The 18887-nt window shown below is 37.1% G+C and overlaps 1 protein-coding gene across 1 annotated transcript in view; it reads right to left on the bottom strand.

Annotated features, from left to right (window-relative positions):
• CPLX2 (complexin 2) overlaps positions 1 to 17464 on the bottom strand; it is a 101426-nt gene extending 83962 nt beyond the window's left edge. The window contains exon 1 of the mRNA XM_072400987.1: positions 17314 to 17464. The gene's annotated coding sequence lies outside the window, so the exon portion shown is untranslated. The remainder of the gene's footprint in view (positions 1 to 17313) is intronic.
• Positions 17465 to 18887: the final 1423 nt, after the last annotated feature.

The raw sequence follows: 18887 nt of genomic DNA, 5'->3' as shown, positions 1-18887 counted from the left end.
AAAGTAAAGTAGCTGGGAACAGTTCAACTTGGTAAATTGGCTTCATTACCTGCTTAACCAGCTTCCACCATCCAAAGCTACATGTGTGAACTGAGGGCAGTAAAAGGGTATCTTGGTGGGTCATGTAACAAATAAAATGGTAGGAGTGTGGAAGATTAGAACAGATTTTACCAGATTTATAAACAGACATATGGGTGAATTTAACAAAATCTTTTCTGAATCACAACCAGGTGTTCTCTGACGGGGAGGTGAATTGTACAGGTGCACAATACCAGTACTAGAAAACAGAACTAAGCTCTGCTTCCTGTTTGCATCTCAGTATTTTATTTCCAATGTAACGGTACCTTTAAACATCTACAAATATGAATCCAAAAATGACAGCACAAGATAAAAGAGGCTGTTGGTTACTTAGTTTAGTGAAAATGTAGCCACCTTTAAATTAGAATTGGAACAGTATTATTTTCAGCAAAGCAAAATTGTCAGAGAAGTAAATGAGGCTAAAGGTGATGTAATTACATGATACAGAACCGAGAATTACACAAAGCTCGACAGGAAACTGTGATCTCACTGCAGTCCTCTAATTAATGACTGGCAAGGAAGTTTTTTCACCCCCACAAGCCAGACTAAAGTAGTTTACAAAGTAGTTTAACCCTGCTATTTGCATAGAATTTGTTTGTGAATCAATCCTGTGACATGAAACCCTTGCAAAAAAGCAATGTGCCAGTTTATGGTATTATAATTATGGGCATGATGATCTATATTTTGACACCAGTTAGTTCAATCAGCACCCTCCCTCACCCACCAATTTTATGGAAATCCAGTCCGGTAGCAAGTCCATCCAGTAGCAAAATTTATAGAGCCCATACAGACAGCCAGCATGGAGACCTGATTTTCCTCTGCTCCATTCAGGTCAGGTTACCCCTGAACCAGCCTAGTGATGGAAGAGCAAAAGACTGGTGATTAGGGATGAGCGACAATGCCTCCGGCATTCTCGTGAAAATTTCCTCGAACTAAAGATGGGTCGGAAAATTTTGGCGAACCCATTTCACAAAACCCATCGGAAGTTCCCGGAAATAAGTACAGGAGGATTTCCAAGGTTGCATTTAATCATGCAGCTCCAGGAATCCTCCTGTGTGCAATCCCCAGGCACTAGAGGTTAATTACCCTCTAGTGCCCACGGATCGCAGTGGATTTCCAGGGCTGCATTCGTTCATGCAGCCCGGAGAATCCTGTGTGCGATCCGCGGGCACTAGAGGTTAATTACCCTCTAGTGCCCAGGGATCGCAGTGGATTTCCAGGGCTCTAGAGGTAATTAACCTCTAGTGTCCAAGTCTCCCCATTCCAAACCTCTAGTGCTCTCTGATTGGCTGAGGAAAAGAAAATCTCAGGAAAAGCTCAAGCGTCATCAGAATTTTCTTTTCCTTAGCCAATCTGAGAGCACTGAAGGATTTGAATGGGGAGACTTGTGCCCATTTAACCTCTTTTGCCGGGGATCGCACACTGAGCTGATCATTGAATGCAGCCGTGGCTGCATTCATTGATCAACATAGTCCGCAATTTTTTGTGTGATTGTGATTTGTGAATTTTTGTGATTGGATTTTGTGATTGGATAGTGATGGATCAGCAAAACACTGGTGATAAGGGATGAGTGAGAATTTAGAGGTAAATTAACCTCTAGTGCCTGGGCATCGCAGTGGTCTTCCAGGGCTGCATTCGTTCATGCAGCCCTGGGAATCCTGTGTGCGATCCCTGAGCACAAGAGATTAAATAACCCCTAGTGCTTGAGCGTCATCAGGATTTTCCTTTCCTCAGCCAATCAGAGAGGACTAGAGGTTTTGAATGGGGAGACTTGTCCCCATTAAACCTCTAGTGCCGGGGATTGCACACTGAGCTGATCAATGAATGCAGCCGTGGCTGCATTCCTTGATGAGCACAGCCCTCGATTTTTTTTTTTTAATTTTTTTTTTCAAATAAATTACTATCTTGTTTGGCGATTTTACACCAGCTGTTCAGGCTTACGATTTCAGTAAGCGAGAACAACCAAAATCGCCACAACATTGAGTTTTAAAAACTTGCTCGCTCATCCCTACTGGTGACATCTTCTCTCTTCTCTATCATCCTGTCAGCATGTTGGGGCTGCATGTCAGCAAGTGCTGCACCTCCTACTTTTAGTCTGGGGGAGCTGGGCAGGGGGTAATATCACATCAAGTATTCATATTTGTTTAAAATACAAGATAAATACTTTCACTGCATTTAGTGTTATTTTGTTATATTTGCCTGGAGTTCAGCTCTACAGTATAACAACCAACAACCAGCTTAGTAAAGATCATAAAATATAAAGAAAGACTTAATCAGAATAGAGCAAGAAAAAATGATCATACACCCATCCAGAGAACATACATCGAAAGAAACACAAAAACAAAATCCAAAAATGAAAGATGGATTGTACAATCACAGCTCTCACTTGTTCTGTGTTATACCATGCAGAGTATTAAAAAATGAACATAATCACTCTCAAATGATCTCTAGGAATGTCCAAAGTAAGATATGTAGACCATATTTTAAGGAACAGATTTGCTTGGGTAGATTTGTACTGGGCAGGGACTATTTTCTCTAGGAGCATAGTCTGGCACAAATGTTAGGAAAGGACAGCAAGCATAGAGGGTTTGGAAAGAGACCAGTTCAGCAATATAGACCCCCAGAAAACAAATAGGTTTCCAACCAGTTAAAGGTGGAGATAACTGGTCTCCATCATTGTCAACAATATGAAAAGTGTCTGAAACCCCCCAAATTTGAATGATAGGGGATTTAAAAAAAAGTGTAATATTAATGGGACAAGACGACAACAAGTGAGTTAGGCTTCAGGAAGACAGTACCCTTTGGGCATGAAATTAACCACCTAGGCAGAAAAGGCCTGGGGTCTCTATTGAAAGCTGAATAAGCTCCAAGTTTCCTTTCAAATTTAGCTATCACATGCACATCCATCCCATATGTTGAAAAGCATCCGTTAGGGAAATAGTAATTAGAAGTCCTACAGTGACTTTTTGGTCTGCAAAACTAAATTATCCAATCGAAATGGTAGACAGTAAGTGAAAAAAAAGAATGAGTTCAGAGTTCCCCAAAAAAATGTGTTTACCCTAAGTACATGGAAGGAAATGTGAGGGGGTTGACATAAGGCCTGTTGCAATTACCTAAATGACAAAACATCAAATTCTTAAACATGCAAAAGAATGCAAGGCAAATGAAGAGGCTAGCAATGTAACAGGAGACAGTACCCCAGGGTATTGTAAAATCTTTCTGACCTCCATCTATATAATGATTAGTTCTAATTTAATTTAATTAGTTTGTAGCATTAGGAAAATTCAAGTAAACTGGTAGAAGAGAAAATTTGTAAAGAAAAGACTGGTAATCGACTGTAACAGCTAAAGCTTGGCTACGGGTAATGGATATATGACATTCAAATTTAAAAAGAGGCAACAAAAAATATTCTAAACAAAAAAATACTAAAACTATTCCCAAAAGTCAATGTGGATAAAGGTGATTAAAGGAGATTATGTGATGTATAAATATAAAATGACACTGTCTCATCACATGGATGCTAAAACTAAGTAGTTTTCCATGCAGCCATAGAGATATGACAGAAGTGATTGTTTTCCAAAGTTTGTTTTGAGTGGGCAGAAGTCGTGTATTAGCAATAGACCATTAAATAGAAAAAATATGTTGTTTGGCACTGAATAATACACCCAATTTCCCACACTCCCTACGCAGAAAATCTGCTTCAATTTTTTATTTTTTGTAATGTAACATATTCTTTAGACAGTAAATAATATTTATTTCAAAAGAGAAAAAACTTTTTGAGACTTTTTAAATATATATTTACATAAATTCTTTCTTGAACTACTTCCTGCTGCAAGTTGTAAAAGCATCAATTTAGCTCCTAATTAACTACCATAAAAAAATCCCCCCTCCAAAAAATTCCCACCTAATCAACAATGCATAAAAGCGCATATGTTTATTCCATATAGCCCACTTATTGGGTAATGCACTGAATACCAAATAGTACTTGTGATACACTAGGAGTTTCTGTTTTCCTGGAGTAGAACAAGGTCTAATCCCAAAAGTTTACTGCAGTCTCGTATTTTCTCATAAATCTATCCTCATCTAATAACAGCAGGGTGTTGACATGCAGATGATACACAAATTCTTTAAATATTACTCTAAAAAGTTACCAGAAGTAATAAGATTAATGAGATTTGTACAATATGGATTAGGTATACATTACATTATCATGGTGTGTGGACACCTAATCAGCACATCAACTATTTCAAGAGGAACTCAAGCCAAAAGTTCCTAAAACAAAAAAATACACTTACCTTCAGTACCTCCGGGCAGTCCGAAGGTGTCTGTCCTGTCGGGTCCTGCATCGTCCCGGCATTCGTCTGCGAGAGTCATCTTTGTCTCTTCTTACTGTTCTTCTTCCTACGTCACCCAACCCAGGCGGGGATCAGGTGACATAGGTTGGAAAAAAAAACTTGAGATGCTCAGGCATCCGCAGAAGGAGCACCCAAGAGCCTCCCGGGATGCCTGATGTAGGTATACCAGGAGGCTTTGCGCTCGCATTCATTCTTGATTGCCTAGGCAATCGAGAGTTAGGGGGCGGTGCTGCACTTTTTTTTTTTTTTAAAGAGTGTTGCACTTGAAAAAAACATAATTTTTACTTTACATAAAAGGGTTTAGGTATGCTTTAAGAAGAAAAAAAAACAAACATTGTTGGAACCACAGCCACCCCTTAATTATAGCAGTGACTGGAAATGTAATTTTGAAAAAAGCCAGCAAGATTAGTTTTTACAGAAAGGTTCTAATAGGATTTGGAATGTGTAAAGGAAAGGGACTGAGTTTAGAGGTCCAACAACCTGATTGCTATGCAGTACATATCTAGTTCTGCCCTGTAATCCTATAATAGCAAGGTAACCTTAGGCAATTGGCACTACCCTCCAAACTTTGCCCATAACCATATGACATGGCTTATGTCTTTTCAAGAACAAAACACAGACAGTCGCTTGACTCTTGAATTCTGTACTATAGAATGACTTGTTACAGTAATGGCAACAATGGCATAACCTGCAGAGAGGTAATCAACACTCACACAGCATGCTGGTGAACAAGTATAACAAGTGTCAGGCAATGCTGCTTTAATGTCCACTTTAACTTCAATAGGTACTATATTCAATAGTCTGGCAGGGAGGCACACACATAGGCTATGATCACTTTTATCTCTGCAAATCTCTACAATACATGATTGACTGACTTTGGATGTGGGGAACTCGAATAGACAATAACTATTTATTAACATATCTCTCAGCTCTAATAAAGGTAGGGCTGGCTCTAGATGTGGGGAACACACATAGGCTATGACTACTTATCTCCCTGGTCTAATAAATGAAGGACTGGCTCTAGACACACGTAGGCTACTTTTTAGTGTTGGTAACAAATATAGGCAAAAATTGCTTTTCTCTCTGCTCTAAGAATGGGAAACTGACTTTGTAGTAGGGCACAAGCACACTGAAGTGTTATGTCCATGAGCAGTATGACTAACTATGGGGTGCACACATTGGATATGACTGCTTTTCTCTGTTTTAAAACCAGAAGGATTAATTATGGCTGTGGGGACAGACTCATACACACTAGGGAAGGGTTTTGTAAACTTTTTATTGCAAAAAACCTAAATTATAAAATATTTTACTGTATACAGACATAATATAATGATTACTAAAATATCAGGCAAATATCCATGGCTGTGTATTTAAAACAAACAATTAATGTCTTTGTATAGATCCTAAAGGCTACTCATTTGCAAATCAGAGGTCCTGAAGAAAAAAATGGGCAGAGATATACAGACGCATATGATTATAGCTATAACTGGTAACCTTACCCTCATGACCTTTGTGCTAGAGGTCACTTAGCTTTGCATGTAGTCAATGCACCTTGCATTGCAATTATTGAATTAGTCCATATTAGCTTATATAGTATGCCACAGAAAAATTACAGAAGCCTTTTAAAAGTAGTCCATTTCTAGAAACATTACATTAACTGCAAGCTGTATTAAATTTAAGTCATTTATCTGAAACAGGATAAGCCCAAATGATTGGGTTTCCCTCAGTGGATTGGAAATGTTACAGAAATTCCTTCTTTAATATCCTTACTGTCTCTAAATGTGAGTTTGATGATTACATTATCCAGTGTTATCAGTCTTTGGTCACCATTTTCTTGAAAGTATTTTTAATAGTAAGTTTATTTGATGTTAGGAAAAATATGTTCTAAGCTTTAAAAGTACCTTACAAGTGTGATTTACCACTACTGCTTTACATTCATCTTCTTTTTTAAGTGCACAAATAAGCTTATGTCATATACCAAAAGGTAGGGATGCTAAATAACATCTTAAATCAGAGGTGTCCAAACTTTTTGCAAAGAGGGCCAGGCTTGGTGAGGTGAAAATGTGTGGTACATGAGCACGTATTCAGGTTTAGTGTGGGTGTGGTCTGCGCGGGTCCAACACAGCACACGCCCACCAGGGTGGCATGAGGGATTCCCTGTGCACGGAGTCTGGTGTCAGTGAGCGCTCCGTGCAGAGCACGTTCTTGGAATAAGAGTCGGCGTGGTCCGTCCGGGTCTCGCACAGCTTACGCCCACTATAATGAAGTAGGGGATTCCCTGTGCACACATGGGGACTCCCGTCCTGCCGATTATGCCTGCTGAGTAGCGGGCCAATAATTGCAAGGCGGTTGATCAACTCTAATGAAATAAAAAAAAGTTATTTTGTGTGCGTGTATTTTATAATGTGGTCAACAGTATTGGCGAACTGCAGATTATGGATTTTATGACAAAGGCTGTGGGCCGGTGGAAATCTAAACACGGGCCACAATTGGCCCCCGGGCTGGACTTTGGACATGCCTGTCCTAAATAATGTAAACAATGAAAGAAACATATATTCGTCTGTATATATGTGTATTTTATATATATACAAAGATTTGTAAAAAAAAAACAAGTACATTAAGGAAGTTTAGAACGTATTGTGTAGATATAGGGGAAAGAAAGGAGTTTAAGGCTCAAAGTTTTTGTGCAAAAAAGTTAAATATGTATTTTTCAATTTGCAGTTGGTACCTGCAACAGTGGTACAAAGTATTTTTTTCACTATATAACCTGTTTCACTATATAATTACCTGTTAATGTCACAGGATTTGGATATTTCTCCTAGACAGAGATTTCCTAAATGTCATACAATATAAAAGTTGAAAACAAAATGGGGGAACGTAGCAGTCACAAAATTCCCGACGCGTTTCGCTAATTATAGGCTTCTTTAGGGGTGTGTAGTTGCAGAGGTTGTATGGTTTCTATGTTGTACAGATACAAAATTTATAGCATCAATACTTAAAATATAATAAAATAATGTTTTAATTCTATTGTAATGTTTTTAGAATATTTGACAACTAATATTGTCAAAAGCCTTAAACTTCTTTCTTTCCCCTATATCTACACAATACGTTCTAAACAATTAATAAAGAGGTGGCTCTACACAGCTTATATCAAGCAAAGATAAGGACCAACACCCATTATGAAGTTACATTACGGAAGTGTCGGGTAATGGATTTTACAGTATTATATTTTCAATAGTTTAAACTGTACACACATAAAAGGCAATTATTCCTAAACAATAAAACTTACGAAAAACACATTCCCAAAAAAAGTTAGAGGTATCATCTTTATAGGCCTTTATACACTGTTTGGAAATATTGGATTGCTGAGACGTCTTAATATTGCCTAATACTACAAGAAGTTCAGAAATCTGGGTCCAGGCTTTGTTGGATATTTTCTTTTCATTGTAGTTTTAATACACGAGGCTCACAATTAGCAAGATATTTTCTCAAATTACACTTTCAGTTTCATTCCTTTTACTAGATATGGAAAAAACCCAGTACAGAGCTTTTAATCATATTCTGTACTGCGATACATAGGACTGAATATTCTTTATGAAATGATTTCATTAAAAATGATTTTGCCTTTTTACAGTGTTTGGCCAAATGTAATATGAAGGTTAGAGCTGGGGGTGTCATTCAATGAATATTTCAGTCAATGATTTGGAGTCTTAGCTTATATGCATATATATAAATATATATATTATTACATTACACCATGTTCTTGAAATGATTGACTAAAAAAAAATTGTTTTAACCAAACCTAAAGTGTATCTAAAGAAAGCATTTTTATGCGTTTTGGAATAATGTCTTGTCCTGCAAACACAAGAAATGAGGATATATGTTGAAGTGAGAAATCACTTTTCTCCTCTTGTCATGAGAGCAAATGTCCCAGTTGGAAGACTTTTCCACTATTCTTGTTTCAGTGACAACTTAGACATTTTGACTTCCCTCACATCTAGTCCCAGTGAGGTCTTAGTGGTCGCAATGACAAATAGATAGGATCAGTTTTACCAGTGGGATAACAGATAGTAACAATAACCTGACAGGAAATCTAATACTTTTTCCTAACTCCATGCAAAATGGCAAAAATGTTTTGAAATTAGATACAGTTTGAGAATTATTCATTTACTTCAACACAACACACTTGGCTACTTGGCTGCCTTACTTGTATGGTAACTGAGGTATCTTGGTAGGGATGAGTAAAACTGAAAAATGTTTTTCATGAAAAATAAAATTTTCAAGTTAATTGCAAAGCTCCTAAACATGGTGTTGTCACCAAAATGGCAGAGGGTTAGGGTCAATGTGTAATTTTTGCATGTTCTTTTTCCTGAAATAAAATATAGAATATAGCTGAAAGCTACCCCTGATGTTATAAGCTTGTTGCACAGCCCCCTAAACATAGAATTGTCTTTAAAATTGCATGTAATGTTCAGGGGGACCTTTGGGAACATGATTACAGTAGTTTGTGCCTTTTTTTATATTTAGGACATGTTCCACCATCTTCCAATTTGGTCGGCAGCTGTAAAAACATATTTTTAGACTACACAATGACGAAAAGCTTTCATTTTTTCGTAAGACATGTTCCTATAGGTCCCCATGACCCATCCCTGCTAGCAATTTTGGTGACAATGCTTTGCTATTAAGGGGTTTTAACTCAAAATGTTGGGTTTAAACTTTTTCCTTACTACTCCTTTATCTTGATTTATTGAAAGACTCTTTTTTGGTAAAGGTCTTTGCTATTAACTCACAAAGTCAGTAATGCAAACTTGGTACATAAGAAAATGTTCTTAATTTTGCTAACATTTTGTCAGTGAATATGCCATTTTATACTGCAAACACAACTTCCCAAAATTTTTCTGATCATTCCTAGTTGTGATTATGGTACTGTCTTAGTAGTCTACTCATTTACTTGGGTCTTGTACATGGAATCCCTATTATTCCAGTCAAGCACAATTACAATTTAAGGAGAAGCAGGAGACTGACAACTTCATCTCCCTGTCATTCCACTCTCACTTTCTAACAACATGTCATTTACCCTGAAACACAACTGATGGATTCCATCTGCTGCTTCAATAATATTTAAAGATCTATTAATACATACATAAATGTCTTACTTTGTGTTTTTTGTACCAGTCTAGATTTTAGCTTCAACCACCCATTTTTATTGTTTTAACATCATTAATAAATTAGGTTGAATTTTACTGTAGAACAGAGTTTCTCAACCAGGGTTCGCACAGAGGTTGTTATGGCTTTCTGGAGCAATGAGCAATTTGTACCTCTCGGGTTAGTTTAACTGACACCAATGATCTTTCCGGGTATCTGTTCCCACTGGTCAGCAATGTAAGAGACATTCCACTACTGATCCCTACACCAATGTTCTGTTATCTGAGAAAAAGGATTTCAGGATCCTTTCCAACAACAAAAGACTGAAAGATGCATTAATAAGCGCTGTATATACAGCCCTGTCCTGCTCAATAACGAGGAGAGGGGGGAGAACAAGCGAACAGCACCCCACTGCTCTATCTACCCTTCACTTCTATTGCGGTCGTTCGTCAGGATGAATCCATGAACAACTTCAAATGTCCGCTGAACACGTCAGATTCTCGTCCGATACTACCCCTGAAGCAATAATCCGATGAGAATCATCTGATGAATGTATGCAGCCTAAGATATTAAGTGATTAATGATAATTCAATTCAACCAAACACAGGACAGTATGAAAAAACAGTAAAATAAAAGGAAAGAATAATATTTATAGTGTTTTGGCTTCCCAAGAATTTATTATAATATATTTTATTTTTTTATTACATCATATTATACGTTGTAAGAATAAGGCAATGTATTTGCCTAATGCAAATACACTATACAGTCCCTGAAAATAAGCCTGGAACTATCTCCCCGCCAGTTCTAAAGTACACAAGAAATGCTTCTGGCTACCTCTTTTGGTGATATCAGCAATAAACATTTATACTAGACCTGTGGAATGGAAAATGCGTGTCAATATAAATGAGATGCCAAGAGAGTTAATTATCGAAGTATACACATGAAAACACAGCCCAATGGAATTTCCTCCGGGCATTAATATCATGATAATGACTCTGAATAATTTTTTCGTTAGCAGATTTTTTGGCCTGAAAGTGTTAAATCGTACTAAACATCCCTCCTTGTATTTTATCTAAGATGTCATATATTCTATTATTGTTTGTGCTTCTATTATTGTTTTGTGTGTCATTTCATGCGTGTATAGAACAGGGAACCATGGCCTGCCCTCTGGATGTACTAATTGATGGCTTATACTCTTGTCTAGGATGCTGATAATGTTGAGAAAATGAAAACTCAGAAAGAGAAACATGCAAAAGAGTAAATAAAAACAAAGATAAAACCCAATGTTGTCTACCGTTCTAAAATCTTGAATTTTAAGTATTTACTTGAACTATGCAGACAGTTGCTATTTGTCAGCAGCTCATTACAAGATACTGTGTGTAGAAAAGCTGCTGAATTTGCATGGGAATAGAACAGGTATGGGCAAACTACGGCCCGCAAGCCGTATATGGTCCAATAGGGATGTTTCTCTGGCCCTTTGGGTGCTCTGCGGCTCTGGTGGATGCCGCCCCGAGCAGGGTCAGGAGAAAGACCCCGCTGGGGGTGGTGTACCGCACAGGGCCATGGAACACGTCCCCCCGGTCACAACCCACCCACTCTCCCATCGCAAGCTCAGATATGCGATGCGAGAGCGGACAGGGTTATGCCATCATGACTTCACCTTCAGTGGCGTCATGATGCATAACTCCACCCACTCCCCCATCAGCCTGGCCTATCTGCCAAACTTTAGGTCAGATTGTGGCCCCTGGGTAAAAAAGTTTGCCCACCCCTGGAATGAAAACAAACTGTATGAGATATACTGTTACTGTAAAAGCAATCTAACTCATAAAATGTTACATTTTTAAAGGCAAGGCTTTTACCCTACAGAATACATAGTGGTGGTTTAAGTTAACCTGAACACATTATGGAGTCTGGTAGGCTAAGAGCTAGCAAAATGCGTGCTTTTACAAATCACATGCTTTAGTTAATCTGTATCATATTCCTATAGCCTTGTGGGACATGATTTTTCTGTTTCTGCACTAGGCAGCTATTTATGTACAAGCACTTGGGTGATTATAGCATGAATTTTAAACTCCACGTGTATATATATATATATATTTATATATATAAATATATATATATATATATATATATAAAAATATATACAATTAAAAAATGTAAGCAGTTATATATGTAATAATTATCATTATTACATGTCTGTAATTTCAAGTAGTGTAAATACCTACATTTAATTTCAGCCTCTTTTCATCTCCTGTATTGCACCACTTAGAGAGTGATAGTCAACATTAAGGGCTAATTAGATTAGTTGCATTAAAATCATGCCGGGAAGGAACATTCTGACCAGAGGAAAGAGCACAATGAGCAAACAAGTGACCTGATCATGATATAAAAATTATCACCGGCACACTATATGTGTTGAAGCAACGTAACTAACTTTTTACATAATCAAAAAAGAATGATAAGACAACATTACCAGACCATGCAGGATACCTCTATCTCCTAAATGAAGAGAAGGTGTGTGGTCCTGAAAGGTCAGCCTTTGATATCTATTAGTTTGAATAAAGTAAATTGCCTTAACTCATGTGCTATGCAAGCTTTTAAGCTTGATGGCATCACCAAAAATGGGCATCCCAGGTCAACGTTTCTGGACCACGCAGGGCCCTTTTTCACTTAAACATTTAGAAGCCACTGTGGTCCTGAAAAATCTGCCTTTGATATTCATTTTGTTCATGTGAATAATGTTACATCATTTCACATTGTGGGGTATGGTGCAGCTTTAAATACTGCTTTGATGGCACCATCTTGACCCTGATATATAAAAGCTCTGCAACACTAGAGAAAATAAGACTATTAGGGCAGAACCTTGGGGATCCAGCAAACTGTGAAATACTTTCCTAACAGTAATTTTTACTATTTGTTGACAATTTTTCAATCCTGGACCAGATCCATTGGAACTTTGCTGGGTTGCCCAGGTTCACCCATGAAAGTCTATCTTCTCTAGTTTTAACAAATCAAGCCCCATCCATCTACTTATTAAAGCATCCAGCTTAATGCTTTAAGGCAATCCTGACCTCATCATTTTTGCTATACTTTCAAAGCACATGCTGGGGGCAGGGTAGTGACTGTATTTATCTGTAACAGGGAAAGTAGTGTCATTTTTCTGCTACTGCTGTGTCACAGGGCTGTATAAACCTCAGGGATGATTGGAAATGTAAATTCTTTGACAGGGTAAACGGAACCCTTTTTATGTATTTCATCTATGTAGCTAGCAGTTTTCCTGGAGTTCAATTTTAATTACACAAACCACATGTCAAAAAAAAATTGCACACAATTAGCCACTGCTTGCCGTGATCAGTCACGTCATTCTTCTCTCCCATGACTTTTTTGATGATTGCCGATTATTGCATTTTGCCATGAACATCCACATTTGATGGTGTATGTGCAATGTGCAATGACCCAGTTTTGTAAGATCATCAAGGGATGATTGCAGGTTGTTTGTGGCAACACTCTGTTTTTAACTTTTGTAATACGTTAAGTGTGACCATATCATTTGGTGTATCTTGTGTGTTTGTGTAACTTGTTTCATATAACTTTGCAAAAATAAATTGTGAAATAAATGAAACTTGCTTCTTGTTTAATTGCTCAAAGTAGAACTGTGGCCTAGCTATAGACATTCAAATATTATTACAACAATTATCAAACAATGAATAACTTTTGAATAGGACACCTTGGATGTCTGTAGCTTTAGGCACTGTGAACAAATTCATTATCAGTTCACAAAAGATGCAAGTCAAGTGCACAAAGTTGTCCAAATTTGTTTTGGCACTCTGCTCTCACCTCTCTTCCTGTGAATTTGCTGTGTTTTGTTAGGGATTAAGAGGCTGGCAAGATGCCATAGAGGGGGAAACAAGGTGAATTTGAGTGAAAATTTAGGTATAAGTGTCTACAGCTACAGAAAGCACTGAAGTCTTTTACTTATCTGTTCATGAAGAACTTTGACCAGCCTATACACATTCAAGTTTTTATATTGGCTCAACAAGAAGCACATGTATTTTACAACCAGCATTTGATCACTTATGTAGCTGCAGGCACAAAAGAATAACTAATTCCCAAAATTTATAGCAGGAATTCTTTCACTGTTGTTTTCAGTAGCTCAGCTAACCCTTACCTATTTCCTAGTAGTACCTGACATCCTGCCAGTTTTCTTATTTTTAGGGTAAGAATATACCAGGTGCACAAGAAGTGGTGAGCAGTGACACCCAACATTTAACAAATTAGCTGCTTTTCTTTTAGATTTTGAGGATAAAGTGTTCCATAGTGCCCACAGTTACTGAGGTCAATGTTGCCTTGTTTTAAAGTGAATTTACTACTTAATAAGAAGTGTTAAACATCAAATATCCATAGCTTGACTATTAAGCAAAAAACAATAAGTGAATTTTTCAAAATTATTTCAGACATGCCATACATAATGTTCTATTAATTAAAAGCCCTGGCATATACAGTACATCAGACCACTTGTTATTTATGCAGTGTTTAAAATTTGCTCAATATAAAAAGTCAGAGGTTCCATGATGTGTGTTCACATGTACATTATGTACTAACATAAATGTATATTTAATTTTCTTGCTAGTGCTCATTTAATTCTCTGCCTTGCTGAAACATGTTGCCTTGATTTGGATAGTGAATTTGCCAATGTCTAAAACATCCTTTTATTCTATGCAATCCAAAGTTCTACATATGCTTTGTAGTCTAAGAGCTCTTACACCAGTTAAGAAAGACATTTATCTTTGTTCATACTATACTAAGTGCTGTCCATGTTGGGGAGATTTAGTTTCTTATTCGATTTGCATAAAAATGGTGTGAGAGAACTTTCACAAAACAATGCCAACAATACCTGTTTAAAAACTGATTCCACATCTTAGGTTTAAATGTCCCCACAAAAATATAAACAACAATAAAACCTGACAGTCATTTTAACCAACCAAAACAGATGTTTGGTTGGGAATTCTGGTGGACAGAGGCCAAACAGGGCCCTAGGCAAACTAAAGCTTTGAGTCTAAATGTTCACAACTCATATTTCCTTATCTGTCAGACAGCAGATTTGAAAAAAGTGAACATTACAGATGCTTGTTAGCCATGCAGATGTTTGATCGGATGCCCTGGAACCCTGAAAACCAATATTATCCTGTTAAACAAATCCTGCTTTAGCATCCAGCTCACTCAATAGCTTAGACCAGTAGCAAGACTCAGGGCATCTCTGTGCTTCCAGATAACTATGCAGTTGGGTATCATAACAAATAGCTGTGACCAACTTATTTTTATTGGTAAATCTGGGACACATTGAGAATATAGATTTCTCAATCCAACAATACCTGAAAGGAAAAATAAAATTCCCATTGATACCAGGAATTGACAACACACAACCTACTAGTACTTGGGAATAACTGTATAGTGCCCACTGATGTCAAGGACTGACAAAAAAAGTTCCCACCAATATTTTCAACTGACTATATACATTTTACTCATACCAGGGGCTAACAAAAGTGTCCACTGGTGATTGAAAGTGTCTACTGGTATAAGGGACTGGCAATACCGTGTCCACTGATGTCTTGGGATTGACAATACACAGATGGAGACTGGTATGGAGAACAAGAAGAGGGGTCACAAGCTTGCTGTCTTCCCTGCTAATGCCCATATAAGTGTACGGTTGGGTTTTAAGGGGGATGCCACTCCACTGGTTATCTGATTTAAAAGCACAGTGCACAAGCGAGGTCCCCATTTCATCCCCAGATATTTCAACCAGACCACTCATAATAAAAGGAATGTCCATGTCTTCAGGTCTGCATAAATGTTGGCACAAGGCTGTAACAAATAAAGTATACCTTCTTGCTATAAAACTTCAGAGCACAGAAAAAACAAACAAACAAACAAAAAAAAACACAACAATCCTTCACCTCTTTAAAATGTTTTTGACTACTGTAAACTGAGCTTGATTATAAAGCAATATTATTCATGGCTCAACAACAATGGAATGGCTACTGACTACTTTCCTACAACTCTACACAAAATGAGGTAAAAACACTCTTGCATGGTCTTCTATAACGAGGAGGTTAGTAATTGGTTGATGGAACTGTCAGTATGTGATATTACCCTTTTCAATTACACCCAGTAATATTTAATTGGCTAACAGACTGATAGAAACTGAAAGCTGAGGTGTGCTGAAAATGGTTTGTGAAATTGGCCACATGGTGGAATTAAAAGGCACTTTCCGCTGGAATTACACATGGCACAGAAATATTTTTCCGCTGCTGAATTAATTCGGCAGAAATGTGCCACTCATCCCTAATGATTAATTAATAACTTACCCTACCAGCCAACTTTTTTTCCAGAGTAAATATAAGTCTTGTGGGTCTCAAGAAACATGACATATATCTTATCTTGTATCAAATATCTTACAGTATAGTTGGGATCAGTATATGATTCAAAACAACATGATTGGATCCTATATCTAAAGATTTAAATATTTTCTGCATGCATTTAGAGCATCTGGGATATTTGGATGCTATGTAAATACATAGACACATTTTCAAATAGCTGTATTTACAGAAATGCATTTTGGCTACTCTGGTGACTATCTGAGTTCTTGGACAGCTTTTCCATCTTTCTAAACATAATATGCTACAATGATACCACTAATATTAGAACAGTACAGAGTTGTAATGAGCATCTCTAATACCATAGCTATCCAATGCAAGGGGCAATATCACAAGTGGGCATAGAGGGTTACAAAGGCACAATACATAATAAAAACACAATGCAACATAAATATATTTACACTTAATTATCCCTTATTAACAAGTTTACATCATAATCTATATTTCCTGTGTAAATCAGACACAAGATTTATAGAGTAAAAAGAACCTTAATGGCACAATCTATTTACCTATTGCAGTCACACACAAGTGTAGGGGACATTAAACTATGACTATGGTGGAGACATTACATTACATTCTAAGCTCCTCTGAGGAGTAATATGTCTGGTATACTGGACTTGGTAATATGTCTATGATATATATATATATATATATATATTTATTTATAATGCATAAGTACTCTAGGCCTAATTTGTTCACACACAATTAACCTACCAGTTTTAATACGATGCCAGAGCACCAGGTGGAAATATATATATAACTTCATGCAGATGTCAAGCTTAGCTTTCAGTTGATATATGCATTGAAATCTTAATAAAGATAGAAGTTACCTTCTTTATATATATATATATATATATATATATATATACATTAATCACAACAATCACATCACAGAGTTATTGATAGCAATGTTTGCCCAACATAGTGAGCATTCCACCCTGGAATCACCCGGGGCTTTACAATGGACAGTAGTGACTACACATGTAGGGATTATATAAACAAGGGGTCAATCCATGTTTAGTGCAGCCCTACAGCCTAATTATCCATCTAAAGTGGCTGCTTTGTAGGGAATTGAGAATCCGGGAGGAGCTGTCCTCTCATTCACAGTACAGAGACATGTATCCATGGCAGCCCCAGACACACATCTTGCATTACTCCATCACTGAATAGATGATAATAAACCATCCTCACAGCACAAGCTAAATATTGTGCCTGATTTCATAATGAACATATGCAGCTGGGCCTACACAGCCATTGCCAGTCAAAGATTAGACGGATCATAAATAAATATAGCAACCTACCTCATGGAGGAATGATATGGATGCTGCTAGGGAATGTTACTGTGTTCCTGAGATGTAGTCAGAGCTGTGGCTTTGAGTTTTCGGTCTTTTTGCTTGCTTTCTCTTTCTGTCACTATATTTCTGTGTCTCGCTACCACTTAACAGCTCTCCCACTCCAGCTCTGCAAGAAAAGCTTTCTAAAAATAGCTTGCTCACGCCTGGCAGTGAAAGTAGCACATCCTATACATTGCCTGGATTTGTATCATCCGCTCTCCCAGGCAGACATGCACTATCACCTTGTGTTTTTCTATGGCCCTCATGGGCTAACAACTGACTTGTCTAGGCCCACATCATATCTTTCCATAGAAAGGTCAGAGAACCTGCTAAGACTTTTATTTGTGGTAACAAGGCACAGATAAAACAAAAGCAAAATTGTATATTGTATATTTTTAGTTATAAAATGAAGTACAATCCTTTTGGATGAGGTAACCAGAATGAGTGAAATTTACCTATAAAATAAAGTATATCATTAACACTGCAGGGTTACCTGAATGGTGTACACTGACACTGCAGGGTAGCAATCATCACAGTTTCTATATATAAAATACAAACCTGCAGTCACCTGCCATAAGTACAGAAATAAGTTCATGTATCTTCCAAATTTAGCATTCCATCACACCATAAGAAAATGTAGACATGAATCAATAAATACATGTTGTTGTACAGCCTTATGTATAAGGGGCTCTATTTATAAGGTAAGGAATCTGACATATCGTCAAACATTCCTTGATTACATTTTTCCAGGTCCATATATTTCAATAGCTTTGATTCCCACAGAGCCCTAAGAATGAACGTTTTAAATCATATTATGTTTGGTTCCTGAGGTCATTGTTCTAAAAATAAAATGATGACTTCAGGGATAGTTGAATGTTGAAATCAATAAAATATGAATTAATTCCTATTTTGCCTATGATAAAGTTTGAGCAACACCTACTTTTTTTACTCAGTTTGCATTTTTTGAACATCATCTCTATACATATATAACAATTCTATAACTAATGATCTACCCCTCATTCATGCAGAGTTTGTGCATTTTTATAAAAAAAAAATTAACAGTTTAATTTACAGCGCTCATGGGCACAGTGGGCTCTTTTTATAAAAGAGGGAATCTGACATTACCTCAAGCATTAGCTTTTGGGAATCTTCAAGGTCCATGTGTTTCAGTGGCACTAATTGATTCCCCCAAGGGAATGTTTGAGGGAATGTCAGATTGCCTTTTTTTTATAAATAGAGCCCATTGTGAACTTTTTCACTAGTTTGATTGTCCATCTGTCCGCCTATGATGCTCTGCTATGATTCCCGCACACACATGCAGTCAGATGCTTATTCAAAACTTTTAGACTCATCCATTCTAATTTTTTTCATAAGGCATTTGTAATATTATCTAACCATTTATTATTGTACTTCAAATAAGTTGATTTATTTATGAAACATTCGAAGTAATAAACTTTTACAAAAACAACACCCAGTCATCTTACCATCAAGCTACTTCCTGTCATAGGGTGACAACACTGTGTCCTTGCTTTCCAGTTGTC

Source organism: Pyxicephalus adspersus, chromosome 2 (genome assembly GCF_032062135.1).
Source record: "Pyxicephalus adspersus chromosome 2, UCB_Pads_2.0, whole genome shotgun sequence".
Taxonomy (NCBI): Eukaryota; Metazoa; Chordata; class Amphibia; order Anura; family Pyxicephalidae; genus Pyxicephalus; species Pyxicephalus adspersus.
Note: the sequence above shows the minus strand (reverse complement) of the source record. Positions and strands in the feature narration are given on the sequence as shown.